This window comes from Parasteatoda tepidariorum, chromosome 2 (assembly GCF_043381705.1).
Source record: "Parasteatoda tepidariorum isolate YZ-2023 chromosome 2, CAS_Ptep_4.0, whole genome shotgun sequence".
Taxonomy (NCBI): domain Eukaryota; kingdom Metazoa; phylum Arthropoda; class Arachnida; order Araneae; family Theridiidae; genus Parasteatoda; species Parasteatoda tepidariorum.
In genome coordinates this window covers 86,698,713-86,718,806 of record NC_092205.1, presented here as the reverse complement: position 1 = coordinate 86,718,806, position 20,094 = coordinate 86,698,713, and the positions used below count along the sequence as shown (strand labels likewise).

Sequence of the window (20,094 nt, the reverse complement as noted above, 5' to 3'; positions counted from 1 at the left end):
AACAAAAAAAAACACAGGATTATATTATTAGTTTTTAATAAAATGTCCATATCTCATTAAATATTTAAGCTTGGTTTACTTAATTCTTAATTTAACACAGTTATTGCAAATAAAAACCAAAAAAATCAATACAAGTTTCAAGCTTATTGCTTGATTTTCTGGCATAGAGTGTTCAAAAATACTTCTGTTTTTTCGTAATTTATTGTCAGTCCCTTCAACTTTTTCAAGCTTTAAACTTTATGCTAACTGCTGAGTTTCACTGCTAAGTTTGAAACTCACATGATCCAAACAACTCTAAAGTTACAAAATAATCATATGATAATTCCTTGAGTATTCTTTTGACTGCTTTACCCACTGGCAGCATATTTTTTCTCTGGAACTATAGTTTGTGAATTTAGAAAGAAAAAAAAAACTCCTAAAAAGATATGAAAATTTATTTAAGTTTTTTACCCAGTTATGATTGTCCGCAATTAATTAATGTATGAAAATAACGCATCACCAATTTTCGTTATCTATGAATAAAAATTTTTTATAATTTTTAAGAATTTTCTGAAAATAAAAATTAATAATGCTTTTGCGAATATATTCAATATATTTTCGAGATAATATTCAAAGATTAATTCATAATAATTTGTTATAAAAGAATATATTTTCTGATCTCCCTCCCCCCCCTCATTAAATTCTCGATCTAATAAATTGGTTGAAACTTGAACAATATTATTAGTACTTTTATCTAAGATACGGTGCAAATTCGTTGCAACCTTATCAAGGTATTTATTTGAACCATATTTTCATTCAAGTTGAACCATAGTATTTTGCCATACCATAGTATTAGCTATTTCAAAATACTTTTAGAAGGTTTTCAGGCATTATGATTGAATTTCGTATATCTTGGACTTAAAGTTTTTTAACACTAATAATAGGTGGCGCTGTTGTAGTAAAAACGTAACATAGAAAAATAAAATGGAAAAAGGCTACCAATCTGTAAAACAGCGATAAAAAAAAATCCTTTTCAAAGAAAGATGTTTGTGTTGAAAATGTATGCCACATAAAGAATATTTTAACGTAAAACGTTATTCATTTTTTTTCCTCCATACTTTTAATTACTATACGATAATTTATTTCTTTTTAATGACCAAATTTGAAAACTACTTCGTTCAGAAAATTATTGACATATCTGTGCATCACTTATATCTGACAGATCGAAAAAATATTATCATTATTAAAATCGTGCAACACATAAATACCCAGACGCAAAAAGTGGTTTGTATACGAAAACACCCATAAAAAAAAGGTTAGTACAAATTTGATGTAGTGTATATTAAAAATTAACCAAAATTCGACAAAAATTTTTTAAAATCTATCAAATCGAAGAATAATAACATAATATCAAATCTAATTTTTTTTTTCAGAACATATGCGTTTAATCATAAGTTAAATAATTTAAGAACATAAGTAGGAGATTAAAAATTTGCTTTATTAATATTAAAAAAACCACTTACTTACCGATCATCATCACTTATTCAAAGCTAAACATCTCAACTTTTTGTAAAGTTGCAAACGAAGTCGTCAGATACTTCATAATCTTCGAAAAAGAACAGACGATGTTTTGAAGAGTTGGTAGAAGAGAATGTGAGGAGTAGCGATTGGGAACCGGCACGCGAGCAGATAAAATGCTTTTTGACTCAAAAGAATGCCGCTTTCGTAAACATAAAGCCTTCAATTGATATTCCAAACCACTATTTCATTTACTTGAAGAAGAAAAAAAAAAGTATAATGGACATTCTATCTCATATGATTGCATAATAAGTTGTAAATGAGCTGCATTTATTGTAAAAATTAATGATCCCAAAAAAAAAAAAACTTTTTTGCTGGCTTTTACATAATTTGATTCTTAATAAGCTTGAGAGGTTTGATCAGCCTTTACTTTGCGCATATTTAAGCATTTATTTACTTAATAATCACCAGATTGGAGTATGGTATCAAATATGGTATGATGCCCATGTTGTTTCGTTGATCAGCTATTTGCAAGTGCAGTCAAGGAGGTATCACGCGCGTTATCATTTTCACACAAAATAAATAAATAAAATAATGATTTTTTTGTTGCAACTTCTTCTCTCCTGTGCTATCTGTCATATACAGACAATTCGAATTCTGTAAGTACCTAAATTTAGATATTAAAAGCCATTACACCTATTGTTTAATTTTCTTTTCAGTTTTAGTGTTTCTTACTTTAAAAAAAATTGCTATTAAATTGATGTTTAAATATTGTGTAAGTAAATATGGCCATTTTGAACTCTCCACCCCTTTGTCACCAAATTACAAACTCCCATAATTACGTAAGAAAGTTGTAACCCCCCTCCTCCCCCGTTTTTTCTTTTTTCCTCGTATCATTTTATCCATTTTTTTTTATTTTTAAGTGCTAAAAAATATGAGATTCAGAGTCCTACGTAAGCATTGCTTAAACCTTTCCTCCCCGCTGTCGAAAACAAGGAAATGATAAACCTGCTCTCCACTTTGTTGCTGACGTAATATTTGATTGATTGAACGGAGTCTAAGGGATGCTACATCTAGCGTATCAGATCAATATTTTTGCAGATACTCTTGTGAAAAAGGTTAGTATTACATAAAAAATAAATAAATAAGTAAAACTGCATAAAATATTAAGTAGATCAATAAGCAAACAAAAAAAGCGAATCATGGAAATGTTTTCAGATAGTTCAGGGTTTGCTGATTTAAATCAAATGATTTTTTTAAAAAAATCATTGATTTAAATCAACTGTTTATATATATATATACACTGCTAAGTTTGAAACTCANNTTTTTATATATATATATTGATTTTAAAAGTTAAAAAACAGTATTTTAAATTATTGATACTTTTATTATTTTCCTTTCTTAGTATTGGAATTTATTTTAAATTAATTGCTTCATTAATTATTTTAGTTTAGTTAGCGAAACTAATTTCTTTCTTGGTGTGTGTTAAATTCTAACACATTTGAAATTACACTTTTAAAATTCTTTTGATTCTTGAGATTGAAAGGCTGATTAAAGTAAATATTTAATGCTGTCTTAATATAAACTTGCATGGCTGTAGAAATTATTTAATGAACATGAATTTTTTTCACAAAAAAAATAATAATAATAATTTAAGTAAAAATTCTATCGTTTGATTGAAAAAGCATGGAATTAAAATCTACATTATATTTTATTGGTGGAAAATGTATATTTCCAAAGCTTGAGGTTATCTTAAAAGGAAATCACCCTAGTATACCAAAAATAGGGTTTAAATTCTCTATTTCATCTAGTCTTTAAATTTCAATCGTGCATTTGTTTCAAAATGGTTGCTATGCATTCAAAGCTATGTATTTTAATAAAAAATTCTTTTAGGTGGCTAGAGCTTCTGAAATATTGTTATAATATAGTTCCAATATTAATTTAACTCTGATTAAACATTTATAAAGTTTTTTTAAGCATAAATCAAAGTTCTTAGAGTGTATTTGAATGAAAATAAAAAAAAATCCGATTTAAATCAAAAAAATCACGAACCCTGGTTCAGTTTACGAATACAAACTAGACTCAATGATAACAAGTTCAGTTTAGATTTGTTATTTAACTTTAGTAAATAAATATTTCATACTTTAGACACGTTTGTAACATTTTTTAGAAATTTAATTATTGCTTTATAGGTGTATTAAGCGACTTAACTAAATGAAATTTAAAAATTATAACTAAATAATAATTTATAATATTACTTATAGACAATAAAATTTAAAAAAAAAAATCAAATTTTAAGGCAATACCATTTTACACCATTTTAAAGAATGTAATTCTATATGGCAAAATACAAAATTTCAACAAAATCGGTTGAAAAGCTCCTAAGAAATCGAATTTTAAAAACGTAGTACTTTTAAAATTCGATTCCTCACGAACTATTTGACCGATCTCGCTCAAATTTAGTATTTTGCCGCGAAAATTACTTTTTTTTAAAATGGTGTAAAAATTTTATATTTTGCATTCCGAATTTTGACTATTATCAAATGAAATAATAAATATTTAATATAATAAATATTTAATATAATAAATATTTACTGTAATAAATATTTACTGTAATAAATATTTACTGTAATGAATTTTTTGCGAAGAATTATCTTTGGATAAATGAATTTATAATTGTGTGCAAAATTTTTTAATTCGCTTTTAAAGATCTCGAATTATGGTGAAAAAACATTAAGGGGTCCAAACTTCGCTGTCCTACCCAAGCTATTGGACCCATATTTCCCAGACGGCTGCTACTACTCCTTATATTTTGGGAGTCACAAATCTGAAACCGTCGAAAAAAAGAATGCATATTCAGAGAAAGTACGTTTTTGTGATTGACTTCGTAACTCAAAATATCGTCTGCGTTAATTAATCAGTACATTTAAGGTTACCTCTAAGATTGAGTCTTAGAACGTGAGGATTCTATTATTAAATCAAAATTTATTTAAGTTGATCCTCTTTTTCCGCATTGTAACATCTTTAAAAAATCGTTAGAAAAGGTGGATTATAACTTCAGTGAAAAAGTGATAATCGATGCCGAATATTATAAGCTATCAAATCTAGAATTGAAAGTTGTATTTCTTTTTTTCTTCCCTTTTTTTTTTAAAGGAAGAAGTTTTTTTGTGATAAATCTCTCATGTTTTCCTTAATCAGTAGGGGAGAGTGGGGTCAATTGTAACATTTTTTACTTAACTATTTTTAACTAACAAAAAATCCAATATATTATTAGTATTAATTGACAGACGAGTAGAGTAGACTATCTTCTACTAGAAAAAAAATAAATACCTTATTTTAAATGTTATTATATTAGTTATTAACAATTTTTGACAGTCGTGCACTTGTTACAATTGTCCCCACTTACGGGGTCAATTGTAACAGTTCACAAATTCAAGTAAAACATAAGTTAATTATACATATTATCATAGTTGTGATATATTTTTTTATTGATCAAAATAGTAGTGATATTTTAGGAGTAAAAATAATAATGAGCAGAGACCTAAAGGGTTAAACTTTTAACTTTAAGGGGTTAAAAATTTTAATTTATGCTGTGAAAGGTGACAAATAAAATAATGCACATGCAACATAATATAAATGATATAGGAAACTATTGGTGGTTCTTAAAGAGTTAAGTAATGGTTTGTAAACATAAGATTATTTATTTTCAGCTGTTACAATCGTCCCTTTACTTATTGTTACAATCGTCCCCAAGACGCCATTTCAGCTTCATTTGTTAAAAACAATGCTAGTTAATTAACAAAACTAATCTTTTTTTTTTTGATGTTAATTAAGGTGTCCACTTACATATTCGGTTACTAATTTTTATTTGTTTAAACAAAATTACTTTGTTACAATATAATATTCTAATACCAAAAAAAGTACTTACGTGGCGTGAAAATATCTTTTGTGATGTAACTCTTTCAAAAGTACATAAAAATGGTTGCCAGCAGGGGTGTACATGTGGATTTATTAAATACACCTTGTGCGCCACCTAGGAACCAAATCTGGAACCCGAAACTCGAAATTTTTGCTCTGTTATAATCGTACCCTGTTACAATTGACCCCACTCTCCCCTACGTATCGATGTAATTTGAAAGGCTTACTGTAAAACATTGATTAACTTTTCTTTTTCCCATCTCAATGAAAATATACAATCATCAGAGAAGTATAGCTAAGAGCGGGAAATGCCTTATATCGTTTCAATTATACTTGTTTAATTTATATAGTATCTAAGACAATAATTGCTATTTTCTCTATTTGGGAATAAATGAAATACATTTGTCAGTTTTAACAATTATCTTTATTTAATTTAATCAATTGTCTTTATTTAATTTTAACATATAAGATAATAATTGGTATTTACTCTACTTGGGAATAAATGAAATGCATTTGTCAATTTAAACAAAAGTTATAAATTTATCTCACACTCAGAAATAAGATAAACCACGTGGTTTTTAAACTTATTTAATTTCTTTACACATAAGCACATGAGCATTTTCTGCAAAGTAATTTAATTATAAAGGTCTGCCTGTTTTTGTACTTAAAAAAATATCTTTGTAAAGAAATTTTTTTGTGTTTACTTAGGAACCGTTCAAATTAGGGTTTGCTAAAGCCGGGTTTTTATGGGAGAAAACGTGTTTCTTTTCCTGAAAAAAAAATCCAATTTGGCCCAAGAGAAAAAAAATCCAGCTGCAAAAGCTACAATTTCAAATAGACTATTTATTTATTTATTTATAATATTCCACGTGCATACTTAGATCTATGCTAAAGGAACTAAAGAATAATGTATAGTATAGATATATACAATATATATACTGGAAAAATTTTGCTTGATTCTTGCAAAAGGGATTATATAAAAGAAATTGTAACAAAAATAACTATTTCAATCATTTTTTTCTTTCTTTTTAATTGTTTAATGATTTGCATAATGATGGAGTTACTGAAATGATTCTTTGAAAAATTAAAAGCAATATATGTTTTGCGGTTAATTTTTATTTAATAATAAACACATTATTTGCTTTAAAACTAATGAATAGAATTTCTAGAAACATTGCATACATTTATGAAAGAAAATGCCCACATTTTCTTGTATCACATGACATGTTTTTAATGCAGAATTTCTTTATTTGTGTTACAAAATTTTACCAACTTTTATCTTTATTTTACTTTTCGCTTTTCAAATGAATGAAAATAGGTAATAAGCCTTCCAAATACATATATAATTTATTTAGGATTTTAGTGATCATGTAGATTTTATCGTGAACAACCAATATCTACGAAATGGATTCACAATCCATTAATAAATAATTCAACTGTATGTTCACTACATAATTTATTCTTTCTCTTGTAATTAACAAATTTTTTGACCTAACAAAATATTCACAAGCAAAATGAGCTTCACAAATATTAAATAAAATACATTTTTGGTACATACTTGTTAAAATGTAAACTTAATTTAAAGTGCCATGATAATTTGATTAAACTAAAAATTCAAAATATCAAAAAGTTTTTTGTAATTTTTTTTATTGAAATATTTAAACTTAATTGAAAGAATTTTGTTCGGCTTTGAGAAAAAAATTCTGAAAAAGTTACCGTAATTTATAGTAATGATATTTCTGGCAAAATAAATAAACACAGCTTTGGTTGATAAAACCAATATATACAGTATTTAAACCTTATCCTTTGTTAATTTTTTTTTGCTCGTATGGTAACGATTTACCATACATTCTGGTTTTCAAAATTATTGTTCTTATTATCAATGCACATTTAGTAAAAATACAAAACTGTAACGTAAATTTAATTGAATGATTCAATACCATGCTCAAAGACATTCTGATTAAATTATATCACATATTATAGAACTATATTTTACTGTTAATTTTATCAAAATCATTACCAAAGCACTTCTACAAAGATTACTGAGTTTTTTTGATGTTCCAATGAAACTAGGAACACGGGTAATTTTACCTTCTAATCTTGACTGTATTTTTTTTTTTTTTTTTGTCATTGTCCATAAGCGATTTTACAGTTTTAACTGAACTAAAAATTAAAAAACGTTCTTCTAGCCGTTCCTTCTAGAGGCGGTGAATAATTGGGTAAATAGATCATATGATTAAATGAGGCTTTAAACTGATATTCTAAATTGCGGTATTCTGCTTTAGAATAACAGAATGGGTTCAATATTACGATCCAAATAAATTGTATACATAAAGTGTAATATGTATGCATATTATGCATAATTTGTTTTGCAGATATGTTATCTACTTTAATTTAGCAAAATACTTTTTATTTTTTTTCACGTATTTTGTTCGTTTACCTCAAATTTTATTTGCAGAAATCAGATTCCTGAAACATGTTTCAGTTTATAATTTTATATAAAAAGTTACAAAACTAAATTTATAAAACAATAAATTGATATTTTCAAAGAACAATTTGGTTTAATAATTGCAACGAAATTTTATTTTGAATTTATAAATTTGAATTCGAACAAAAAATTTTATTTTGTAAATTTGAAGAAAAAAAAATCTGTCATTGATCAGACATAAAGTATTAAAATAACTAGATAAAGCTACTGTTAACGTGATTTTATTATTTTATATTTTATTTATAGTGAATTAACTCTCTAAAAATCAATGTTTACAAAATAATCAGTGAAACCGAGAGTACTATTTTACTGTAATTCTTTCAGATTTTCTTTGGCATTTCTAGCTACTTATTATTTAACGTTTCTTTACAACAATTAGCTTACTTTAAATATAACATTATTTCGATATGGTTTTATCATTTTATATTTATTGAATTAATTGCATAATTAAAAATACAACACTTACAATCAAACAGAGAGACCTAGAGTATTATTTTAAACTAATTCTTTCAGATCTTCTTTAGCATTTCTAACAACCCATTATTTAACGTTTCTTAATAACAATTAGCTTACTTTAGACATAACATTATTTCGATATGGTTTCATTATTTTATATTTTATTTTAGTTGAATTAATTAACAGAAACCGCAACGTTTACTAATTAATTAGAGAGATAAAGATTACTGTTTGAAGCTAACTCTATCATATCCTCTTTAGCATTTCTAGTTACCCATAATTTAACGTTTCATAACAATAATTAGCTTACTTTAGACACAACATTGTTTCGGCAGGCAATAAAAATTTAAGTGCGCCGGCGTGACACCTGCTTTTTTTCTAGCCGGACATATTTTTGGGGTTTATTTTTCGGGTAATAATAGAAAAGCACTAAAGATAATGTTGTCATTGCTGTGGGTAATAAAGGCTGCTTAGAGTTGCCGTATAAAATAAATACTGCCAACGGCTACCTACTTAGAGGTGCAAATACTAGTATTTAGGTATGTCCAAAGATAAATTTAATGTTATGACTTAGCCATTGGTTTTACTCAGCTTATAATTGCATTTTATGAGTTTTAGAACAAAGATATAACTAATAAAAGATTGAAATATATCATTCTAAATTGTGTTTGGAATTATGACTTACGTAGTAGGTCTGTTTACTTATTTTTTTTAAAAAAAATAATGTGTTATTTTTTTAAAAATCATAGCACTTTTTTTAAAAAAATAAATCATGTATGGCACTGATTGATTACAAGATAACAATAAAAATACAAATCTAAAATATTTTTAGGTGTAATTTTTCTAACCTTTTTTTAAAGACTTAAATAACTAAATCCTATCACGTATAGTGGGCAAAGTAAAAATAATAATAAATAGATAAACGAAATCCCCATATCCTTTTTGATCTAGTGATGTGATGCACCTAATTTTAGCAGAATCTGTGGAATAGGCTTTAACAAGTGAAAATTTGAAAATACGTCTTTTTCTTAAATTTTATTACTCAGAAACTATTTGGTTAAGCTTTGCTCAAATTAATTTAAATTAATTTGCCGTCAGGAAGCTGCAAAACATTTTTAGATTCGGTTTAAATCTTTTTTTTTCTCTTTATGTCCTGGGAGTTTTAAAAAAGAAAATATATACAATTTTAAATGCTTCTTGAATTAAAAAAAAAAAAGAAATTTACCGAAGAAATACAGAAGAAAAATTACAGTATGATAATTTTTAGTCGAAATAAATCGAAAAATTTAGTATTGTGATAAATTATTTTCAGTTATATCTAATGCCCCTATTATGTTTAATGCCAAATAATTTTTAGTTATATTTAAAAGTTTTAAACCTTAAAATATTTTTGTAAGGTTGTATAGTTGATTTGTGAGAAATTTTTTATTTGTTAGGTACAGAGCGCCAAAAAAAAAAAAAAAAAACTATTTAAAAAAATGGACCACTCCGAATGACTTTTTATCCTAATGATCGGATTTTCACGTTCTTGGACTTAATTTTAATGGCTCGAGGGAATAATCTCAATTAATTTTGATTTTAAACTCTCAAATATGCTAATTAATACGCCTCTTGAGGTGTTAAGATTGAATCCTAAAACGTGAAAATCTGATCATTAAAATCAAAAGTTATTAAAAATGGTCCGTTTTTTTCTTCCGAAGCATTGTAGATTAATAATAATAAAAAAAATCATGTATTTTTAAAACTATACAACATTTTTATAATTTTCAAAGATGTGTCCCTTATTCCCATAAAAAGCAGTACGAAAAAAAACAAGATAAAACACACGCGTACACATTTTTTTAAAACAATAAAAGTGAAATTTATTAAAATTTCACTTTTTTTTTTTCGCTGTACTAATAACGAAAGGGGGTAAGGAGCACAAACAATCGTTCTGTTAAAAAAGACAAATTTAACGACTGACAAGATGACCAGTTGGTGGCATTAATTGGTATCTACTGTTACAGTATACGTATCATCACATCACAAGTGAAGATGATAGCATCTCCCGTGGAGCCAGACAACTTAAAAAGGAGCGACCCCTTGAACCAGGGGGGAAGGAAGCTATGTAAACAAAGGTGTCAGGGGGCGGAGATTGTGACTTTGGGGTCTTTAAGACCACCAGTACGGGCACTGCGGGATGATTTACGGTAGGTGGCAGAGCCTGGCGCCTTCTAGATCTTGGGAAATGAAGCGAGGGATCCCTCAGCTTGTTTTCTTGTTAACAGTCCTCCCCCCATTCCCTTTGCTTCCAGAGAGAGTTGTTGGCGAAAAAAAGAGTAATTGAGATGTCATATAGTGGAGTAATTTTCGCATATTCTATGACGGACAAAGCATTGTGCAAATATTTGGGTACTTACGCGAAATTTGTGGATGAATAAGTTGAATGGTATTTTGGGGGGAACTTTTTGAGGTGTGACCACTGGGTGGAAGATCTCCTCCCCTAGGAATTCCGGAAGTCATGACTGTATTTCCGAAAGTCGGTACCTTACCAGTAAACTAATTCGGTTTATTATCAGGGAAATTTACATTTATACTTTCTATTATGTTATTTGTAATTGAGAAAATACATTTTGCTTTTTTTTAAATTTTCGGAATATTTTCAATAGTAAAAAGGAAACACTACTGGATTTTTCTCAGTTGAATGCACAAATGAAATATTGGCTTTTAAGTTTCTTATTATGTTATAACAGCAAAAATAAAAATGTTGGTTTTCAATTGTTTTAATATGTTGTTAAATATTATAATAGCAAAAATAAAAATGTTGGTTTTTTAATTTTTTAATTTGTTGTTAATTATTATAATAGCGAAAATAAAAATGTTGGTTTTCGAATATTTTAATATGTTGTTAATTATAGAAATAAAATATAATGGCTGTCATATACTTCATGACTTATAAAATAGTCTTACTGGAAGAGAGGGGAAGGGGGGAGTAAAAATAAATAGAGGAAAGAAAAATGAAACTTACAAAGATTTATCCTCTGTCACACTTGATATCTAAGGCGCTTTCTAATTGTACTCTAATGAAATCGAAAATCTAATCATAAAAAATATAATAGAATAAATACAATGGGATTACATCGCCACTCCCGAAATAGGAATAATTGTGATAATTTGACAAATCTGAATGCAAATTTATTTTCAAAATAACAAAGTTTCCTTTTTAAGAAAGAGAAAGTGGGAATAATAAGTAATTAAATAATATGCATTAATAGAAAATGTACTCGTGAGCACACTGAAACTTTAAAGGATGAAATTTTAATTACTTTTGTCAAATTTTAAACAAAGGAAAAACAAAGGAAAATTATAGACATATGAAAAAAAAGAGTGGGGGGGAATAATAATGAAAAAAAACCCCACTAATTTAAAAAAAAAAGAAGAGAATGAAATTTTTTCAAGAAAACCGGAAAATAAAAGATGTAATCTTTTCATCAGCCCACACGATTATATTCACAAAAAAGAGTGCTTTCTGATATTGTATCAATATAGCCAAAGCGAAATATATTAATACAATAGTGTGAGGAGCACTCAAAAAAATCGGTAGATACTTGCCGTACCTGCTCTAAGTGCCTCAACTGTCTCCTTATTCTATTGTATATTTTTCTCCCATTATTCCCCTTCATTTCATGCATTTTATTACCCTCAAATTTTTTTTTTTTTTTTTACTGAGATAAATCTCTTTTAGTTTATTATTTAATGATCTTGTTGGTTTCCTTCTTTCTGGAAACATGGCACAATGTCGAAAAATATTTTTAAGAAAATGACACCCAAGGCATACGATTGCGTAGAATGATAAGAAAGATGGGTGGTTGCGTCTTTGGCGCCATGGCGACACCCATCTTCAAGAATCACGCCAAACTGCGACCCCCGAAACCCTAACAGATAACCTGTCAACACTCCTGGAAATTACTCCTCAAATGCCAGTTATACTTAATTAATAGCTCATCTGTCAATATGGAAGAGTCAGAAAAATATGAAGTTCAAATGGCGTGAGGAAGAATCTGATTATTGCCTGTGCAAGTGTCCCGCTTGCTATAAAATTTAAAGAATAAATAAATTATCAAAGTATGCTCTTAGTGGTGAACTTTAAACTAAAATCATCAACTCTAAGTTCAAAATTTAAGGAGATGAAATTAAAGGCGTATTTTGATTAATTTAAAACAAGTTGACTTTATGTTGTTTAAACATGGAAATTGATAATCGTATAATTATTATTGTAAAATAGTTTATATTATTTAAATAACAAACTAATTAATGCTTAAGATAACTAATAACTAATATATTAATAATTTGTAATAATACATTAATTATAAACTAAAGTGTTATTACAAATTAATCTTTATTATATACGCAAATTAATATTCATTAGTCAATAATTGCAAATTAATAGATATAATATAATTGCAAATGTATAATATAATTGCAATAAATATAATATATAATATAAAATAATTGCAAATATAAATTAATATAATATAATTTCAAATTAATATTCATTAATTAATTATTACAAATTAATTATTTTAGATTTGCTTTTTTTCTATCTAAATAATTGCAAATTAATATAATATAATTGCAAATATATAATATAATTGCAATAAATATAATATGCAATATAAAATAATTGCAAATATAAATTAATATAATATAATTTCAAATTAATGTTCATTAATCAATTATAAAAAATAATTATTTTAGATTTGCCTTTTTTCTATCTAAATAAAAAAACAGCTAATATTAGGATGATTGACACAGATGAATTGATTGAATTGATCCAAAACACTCTCGTCGGCATATTTTAAAAGAGAGTTAATTTTACATAGTTTAAAATTATTAAAAGTTGTGTGTGCATGTTGTAGGTATTGTGCAAAAATATTTACTCTTTACGATAGAAAATCGAAAAAAAAATTCAACAAAGTAACTATACTGTGTAATATTTTACTTAATTCTGTGAAATCTTTAAGATAATTTTCAGCTTCTATAAAAAAAATAAAAAAATTATCAATTTTATATTATCGATATTAATATATTTTTTATTTAAAATTATATAAACTTAAAACGGCATTTAATGATTTTACTTCAGTTTATCATTTCATAATTCATTTTTCTTTTAAAATAAATCATAAAAATAAAAACCAAAAAAATATGTTCTTAAAACTATTAAATCAATTTTAAATAATTTAATTTTCGTTTTCTGCCTTAATTTAAACGCATATTTCTGGAGCATTTATTTCTCAATAATTATTATAATTAAAGATGATAATTTAAAATAAATTTGCTGAATGTAGTAATGAATGCGTGCATCTTATCATTTTCATATTCCAGTTTGTGTAAGGATAAAGTATTTTATGTTACTTAATAAAGTAAAATAAGTAAATAAAAATGAATAAGATTTATGTTTTTGTAACTGTCACTGAAAATGGCACACTTTATTTTTTTGATATTCTACGAGAATGATTGGATAGTTGAATTGATTATTGCATAGTTGAGTGGAATTTTTCCCCAAGAATGATTTTATTACGAATCAGTTCATTAAAAAAATATAAATTACTGAATTAAAATTATTCCTTTTAAGTAGAAAAAAAGAAAAAAGAAGATCGTGAACCTATGACAAAAGAGGGAGGATAGTTTCTCGATTTAGCTACCATTTTGCAGTTTTGGAATTCAAATCTAAACTGTACATAAATTTACTAGTTGAAGTAAATTTGAAATAAACTAGTAAATAAACGAGTAAATGAACTATTTGAAGTAAACTCGAGTATGATCGAGTATCTTTAGTTTTCTAAGAAGATAATTTTAAGTTTTTAAGTTTTTTTAAGGATCCTACGAATTCAGTTTATGTTCACATGTTATTACATATTATGTTGATATGTTATGTTCACGTGTTATGTTGGTATGTTATGTTCATATGTTATAAACGAGTTATGTATATAAATGATTTACAAAATGTTTTAGTAAAGTTTTATGTTGAGCACAAAATATTTAATCTAGTAAGAGCTAAAAAAAAATGACAAAAATGAATCGTAATTTGAAAAATTTATATATATTTGTTTTATTTTTTTATTTTATGTTTAGAGATGATGATAAGTTTTGCTAGGAAATGCGCAGTTAATGTTTTACAAGCATAACTGTGCAATTTACATTTTTTATGGAAGTTTGCGGCGCCAAATGAGCTGTTGAAAAAAATTGCACATTTATTTAACACTTTACAAGCATTTTTAAAGAAAGATAGCAGATGTATCTTTATTTTTCTAAGAAGATAAGTTTGTCTTCATCTTTTCCTTTTTAAAGGCCTCTACAAATCCAATTTATATTATTACATTAAAATAATTTACAAAATGTTTCAGTAAAGCTTTATGCCATGAAATATCAAATCATAAAAAAAGACGAGTAAAATAAATTTGAATTAAAAAAAATGAAAATTTTATTTATTTTAGGAGCTATTAAAAGGAATCACACATTTACATTTTAAAAGCAGTTTTAAAGATTGCAAAGCCAAATGTTTGATCAAAAATGAATTTATCCTGAAAAAATTCAGGAGTGTTTCGTAAATTAATAAAGTAAGATCACGATTTTTATTTTCGAAGAAAAATAAAAGTGGTAAATAGTATGTTTAAAGAGAGTGTTTACTTCTCGCTTTGTCACCACTTCTATCAAAATTAGTTGTTGAAATTCAAATTCAAATTGCGTATAGATTTATTTAAAAACAAGACGTAGCAATTACTACAATAAAATGAGTATCTTTATCTTTCTAAGAAGATAACTTTGTCTTCACTTTTTCATTTTTTAAGGACTGTGCGAATCTAGTTCATGGTGCGTTGCGTTTTTAAAAAGTGCTTAAAGGTGCTTATTTTCGATTTTCCCTTTTTAAAAGCCCTTGAAGGTGCTTTTATATTGGGTGTTTTTAAAAAGTGCTTAATTTTCCCTTTTCGAAATTGAGATTTTTTCTTCACCGTGTCGATTTTCGCCACGTATTATGCAAAAGCATGGTTTTCAGATTGTTCTATTCAACGTTTTAACGATTCATTCAAACACAATGCATTTCGGCGTACCATTGGTCGGTAGCATATGAAAGCACCAATCATTTTACATGTTTGACGAAGTACTTGCAGGTCCGCATGTGCATATATTGAGCTGTGTTCAGTGAGATTCTTGCTCTCTCGTGTGCAATTCTGCTGCATTTTGCACGATATTCTTAATTTCAAGCTTCATTCCCTCTGAAATCGAACCGAAAAATCTCTCGATCTTTTTATGGTGGCTAATATAATCAAGAAAAGAGTTCTTTGTCAGAAACTACGTTATTTTATCATGATCATGCAAATTTTCTGAAAATTATTTTGTATTTTGCTAATGTATATAGTGCTTAAAAATATTTTTAGTGCTTAAAAAGTACTTAAAAGGTGCTTATTTTTTGTTGAAAGATTTGGCTACGCATCCTGCAGTTTATATTATTGCATGAAAATAATTTATGAAATGTTTTAGTCAAGATTTATGTTGTAAAATATTAAATGGAGTATTAATAAAAAAAGATGCTTAAAATAAATCTTAATTTAAAATTTTAAAACAAAGTCTGAAAATTTTATTTAGATTTGCAAAGCATTTTTAAAGAAAGATTGCAAAGCCAAATGTTTGACCAAGAATGAATTTATCCTGAAAAAATTCAGGAGCGTTTCATAAATTAATAAAATTAGGTCATGATTTTTATTTTATAATGAAAATAAATAAAGTGTTAAATAATATGTTTAGAGTAAGTGGATACTTTCCCGTTTTATCAGCAATTAATCCAATCTAATTTTGATGCTGGAATTCAAATCCAAACTGTGCATAAATTTATTTATTAACTAGATGGCTCAATCACGAGTGTAAAATATACGCGTATTATTATTAGTCTGTTTTAATCTTTTAATTTTTAAAGGACTATAGGAATCCAGTTTATATTATTGAATTAAATTAATTTGCAAAATGTTTTAGTAAGGCTTTATGGCATAAAATATATAATCAAGTAAAAAAAAAGAAAGAAAAAAGAGGCGTAAAATAAATTTTAATTAGAAAAAAAAAGGAAAACGAAAATTTTATTTATGTTTTTTTTTTTTTTTTTTTTTTTTTTTTTTTTTTTTTTTTTTTTTTTTTTTTTNTTTTTTTTTTTTTTTTTTTTTTTTTTTTTTGTATCTGTTGCAAAGAATTACACTTTCACATTTTATAAGCATTTTTAAAGAAAGATTGCAGATGTTGTTGCAGATATGTTATATTTCGAAATTTAAAAATTAAATAAAATAAAATAAACTGAAAAAATTATTTTTGTGTTATATTAAATTTTAAGTTGTATTTATTTATTATGTAATTTTAAAAAAATTACAAGCATTTTTAAATAATGATTGCAGAGCCGAATGAATGCAGGAATGTTCCGTAAATTGATAAAGTAAGATCATGGCTTTTATTTTAGAAGAAAAAAAATTGGTAAATGTTATGTTTTAAGATAAGGGATGCCTTTTCCACTTCAATTAAAATTTGTTGGTAAAATTCAAATGTAAGCTGTAGATATATTTAATTTTAAACTATTTGTAGTTATCACGTGTTTGATACGTGTTTCTTTATTTCTCTAGGAAGATTAATTAGATAGTCTTCACATTCTTTATTTTTTTTAAAAGAACCGTATTAATCAAATTTATATTAAAGCTATCTATGAATTGTTCTAGTAAAACGTTATGTAGAGTACGAAATATTTAATAAAATAAGAATAAAAAAAAAACACTAAGTAAATCTTTGTAATAACTAGCAACTTGTTAAAGAGCAGAACGCCAGAAAAAAAATTGATTTACGCACAATCAAAAATGAGAGACGTCAAAAAAATAAATAAATGAAAAAAATGAATTCCTCTCTCTCAGAAATAAAAAAAAAAAAATATCGCTAGTAATTGGTGTGGGAGACGCCGTCTCATAAAAACGAAGCCTAACACGAAAAAGCACTTAGCGCGAACTATTTGGGCGGTACAAATTCTGGAACCAGCTGGCCAATGGCTGAAAATCCAGCTAAATTAACAGCAACTCCTGATTCACTTTCTATGGCTATGAGCCTCCCAAAAGGTCAGGCCCTATTATGCAAAAACGTTTTATTTATTTGAACGGAGAAAGAATTATGACTCCTTTTAAAATTCTTTATCCTTGGCGGATTTTCTTTCAAGTTGTACAATGCGCCAAACAAATACCCGCCAAGGCTTTATTAAGGCGAAAGGCCAAGTCATTTAAATTAGTCTGATATGGCGTATCTCAAAGAAGGGCTATCAAAAACTAACAACTGACCGATAAGTTAAAGATGCCGGCCACACAGTGAGCGCCTTACTAACTCAAAAATTGCTATCTGATTCTATTAATGTAGCAACTGACGACAAACTTATGAAATAAATAATATTACAGAAATTCGAAAACGATCTGTGTTTGAGATTAAACATTTTATTGAAAGAGAACTTGGAGATAAAATTTTATGGTCGTAGTAACACCAAAATAAAGATATAATTTTAATACCTTCATTTAATTATGCTTTTATTGAAGTTTTTCGTAGATTAACTCCGTAATTTTTCGCATTGGACATCCGTTAATTAACATCGTCGCAGGGACATGAAAATAAAGATCTATTTTTAGTTTTATGGTTTCATTAGAATTTCTACGAAGTTTTGCGCAAAGCTATTTTTTTTTGTTTTTTTTTTTTGTTTTTGTTTTTCTCTTTGGATTTCTGCTAATTAACATAGCCATAGGAAAATGAAAATATATTTTTAGTATTATAGTTTAATTAGATTTTTGATGAAGTTTTGCATATATCTATTCCGTTATTTTTCGCTTTGGGTTTCTGTTAATTAACATAGGTAAATGTGATTAATAAAATACATTCGATTTGATTCAACTTTTTATTAAAAAGAAATTCAGAGATTATGTTTTATAGTTTTTGTTACATCAAAAGTTTTTGTATTGGGTGTCCGTTGATTAACATAGGTAAATTAAATTAGTACGAAATACATTTGATTTGATTAACAGTTTATTTAAAGAAAACATGTAAATTAAAAATTAAGGGCGTAGTGACTTCATAATGAATACATAATTTATAGTACATTTCGGCTAGCCGGCGCAAGAAAATTTGCCGATTTCTTTTATAATTTTTTTAAAATTTACTTAATTTTTAATTTTTATGCGTTTAAAAAAATAAATAAAATAAAAATATATCAAATAAAAGCTTGACTGAGGTATAAATTTCTTGACTTCTTTTTACTTTCTCCCTGCTAACTGAAAAGTTCCGATTTTGGTATTATTATTTTATTTTATTTTCTATGAAGTTTCGCACACAGCATTCCGTTAATTTTAGTTATAAATTTCTGTTAATAGGTAATAGGTTGATAGGTAAAATAAATATGAAATATATTTAATAGTTAATAATAATATAATATATTTAATAGTTAATAATCAAGATAATAAATTACACTATTCCTATACTATTAAAAATAATTAATAAATAATTCTTTTTTCTTTTTTTTTCTTCAAATTTTATTTAAAAAATATTTTTATTAATATCAATGTTTACGATATTTTTTTCCCCTGAAAGCATAATAATTTTTTTTCCAGTTTTTAAAGTGAAACTTCCGTTTTTCGCAACCATCTACGAAATAGTCAAACATGTTTTGTGCATACCTACAGTTTCAAACAGATTTTTAAATCGCTTTCTCATAACTATAATTTTCAAACTGACATGCTTTTAGAAATTGAAATGCAACTACCCACTGTTTTCATTTTCTTTCTTTCAAATATATTACGGATATATTCCCAATTGCCTTTAACTTAATAAGCTAATTAAATATCAATTACATTATTTATTATTAGCCTTTGCACTGCAAAGCTTTTCTATCAACAGGAATGACGCATTATTTCCTTTTTTGTTTCGTTTTGTTTGTTTATTTCCCTTTTATTTAATTCTGTTGTGTGATAAATTTTACTGTAAGCAAAGATAATTTATCAAAAAGAATTTATGTAATTTCTATCAAAATAATACTTACTCTAGTTTATTCGTTTACAGAGATGTCCAAGTCAGAGGCCGAACTGAATCTATGTTCCACTATCAATTTCCGTTTGCATTATTCCATTGGATAATTTTTATTCCTATCCCGATAGAAACGCATTCTTAATTGTTGCATCTGTAAATGATTGATCATTGATAGATTTTCAGTATACCGGTAAGTGATGTGTTGTCAGCTTAGACGTGTATCTCTATTAGTTTAAAAAAATTATTGGTGCATATTAAAGATTTAAACATACGTTATATTTGAACTTAAAGTAAATTTATGTACAAAAAAAAAGAAGTTAAAATATTTAAATTGTAATTTATTTTACGTGTTTTTATGTGTGTTATGTCTATTTTTATCAGTTGATATCAAGAGGCTCTTCTTTTCCTGACCGAACTCAACTGACAAAGAGGTGGAGAAGGGGTGGGAAAATTTTAAATATGTTTTTTATCCTTTTTATTTAATTTTCGCAAATAAACTTGTGATGGAAATTTACTTTATTTGACAATATCTTTCGATTAGGCCGTCACCGAATCAGAATTAATGATATAAAGCGTGCGGTATTTTACATTCTTTATAAATTTTCTCTCTCAAAATTATGCCAATACAACTTTGCAAGCAACAATTTTAAAGAGATATTTAAGTAGAAAAC

The 20,094-nt window shown here is 26.4% G+C and overlaps 1 long non-coding RNA gene across 2 annotated transcripts in view; it reads left to right on the top strand.

Moving 5' to 3' along the window:
* LOC139425029 (uncharacterized) overlaps positions 1 to 19,607 on the top strand; it is a 187,641-nt gene extending 168,034 nt beyond the window's left edge. For both annotated transcript variants that reach the window (XR_011636210.1, XR_011636209.1), the window contains exon 3: positions 19,457 to 19,607. This is a non-coding gene — a long non-coding RNA (uncharacterized lncRNA). The remainder of the gene's footprint in view (positions 1 to 19,456) is intronic.
* The last annotated feature ends 487 nt before the right edge of the window (positions 19,608 to 20,094 follow it).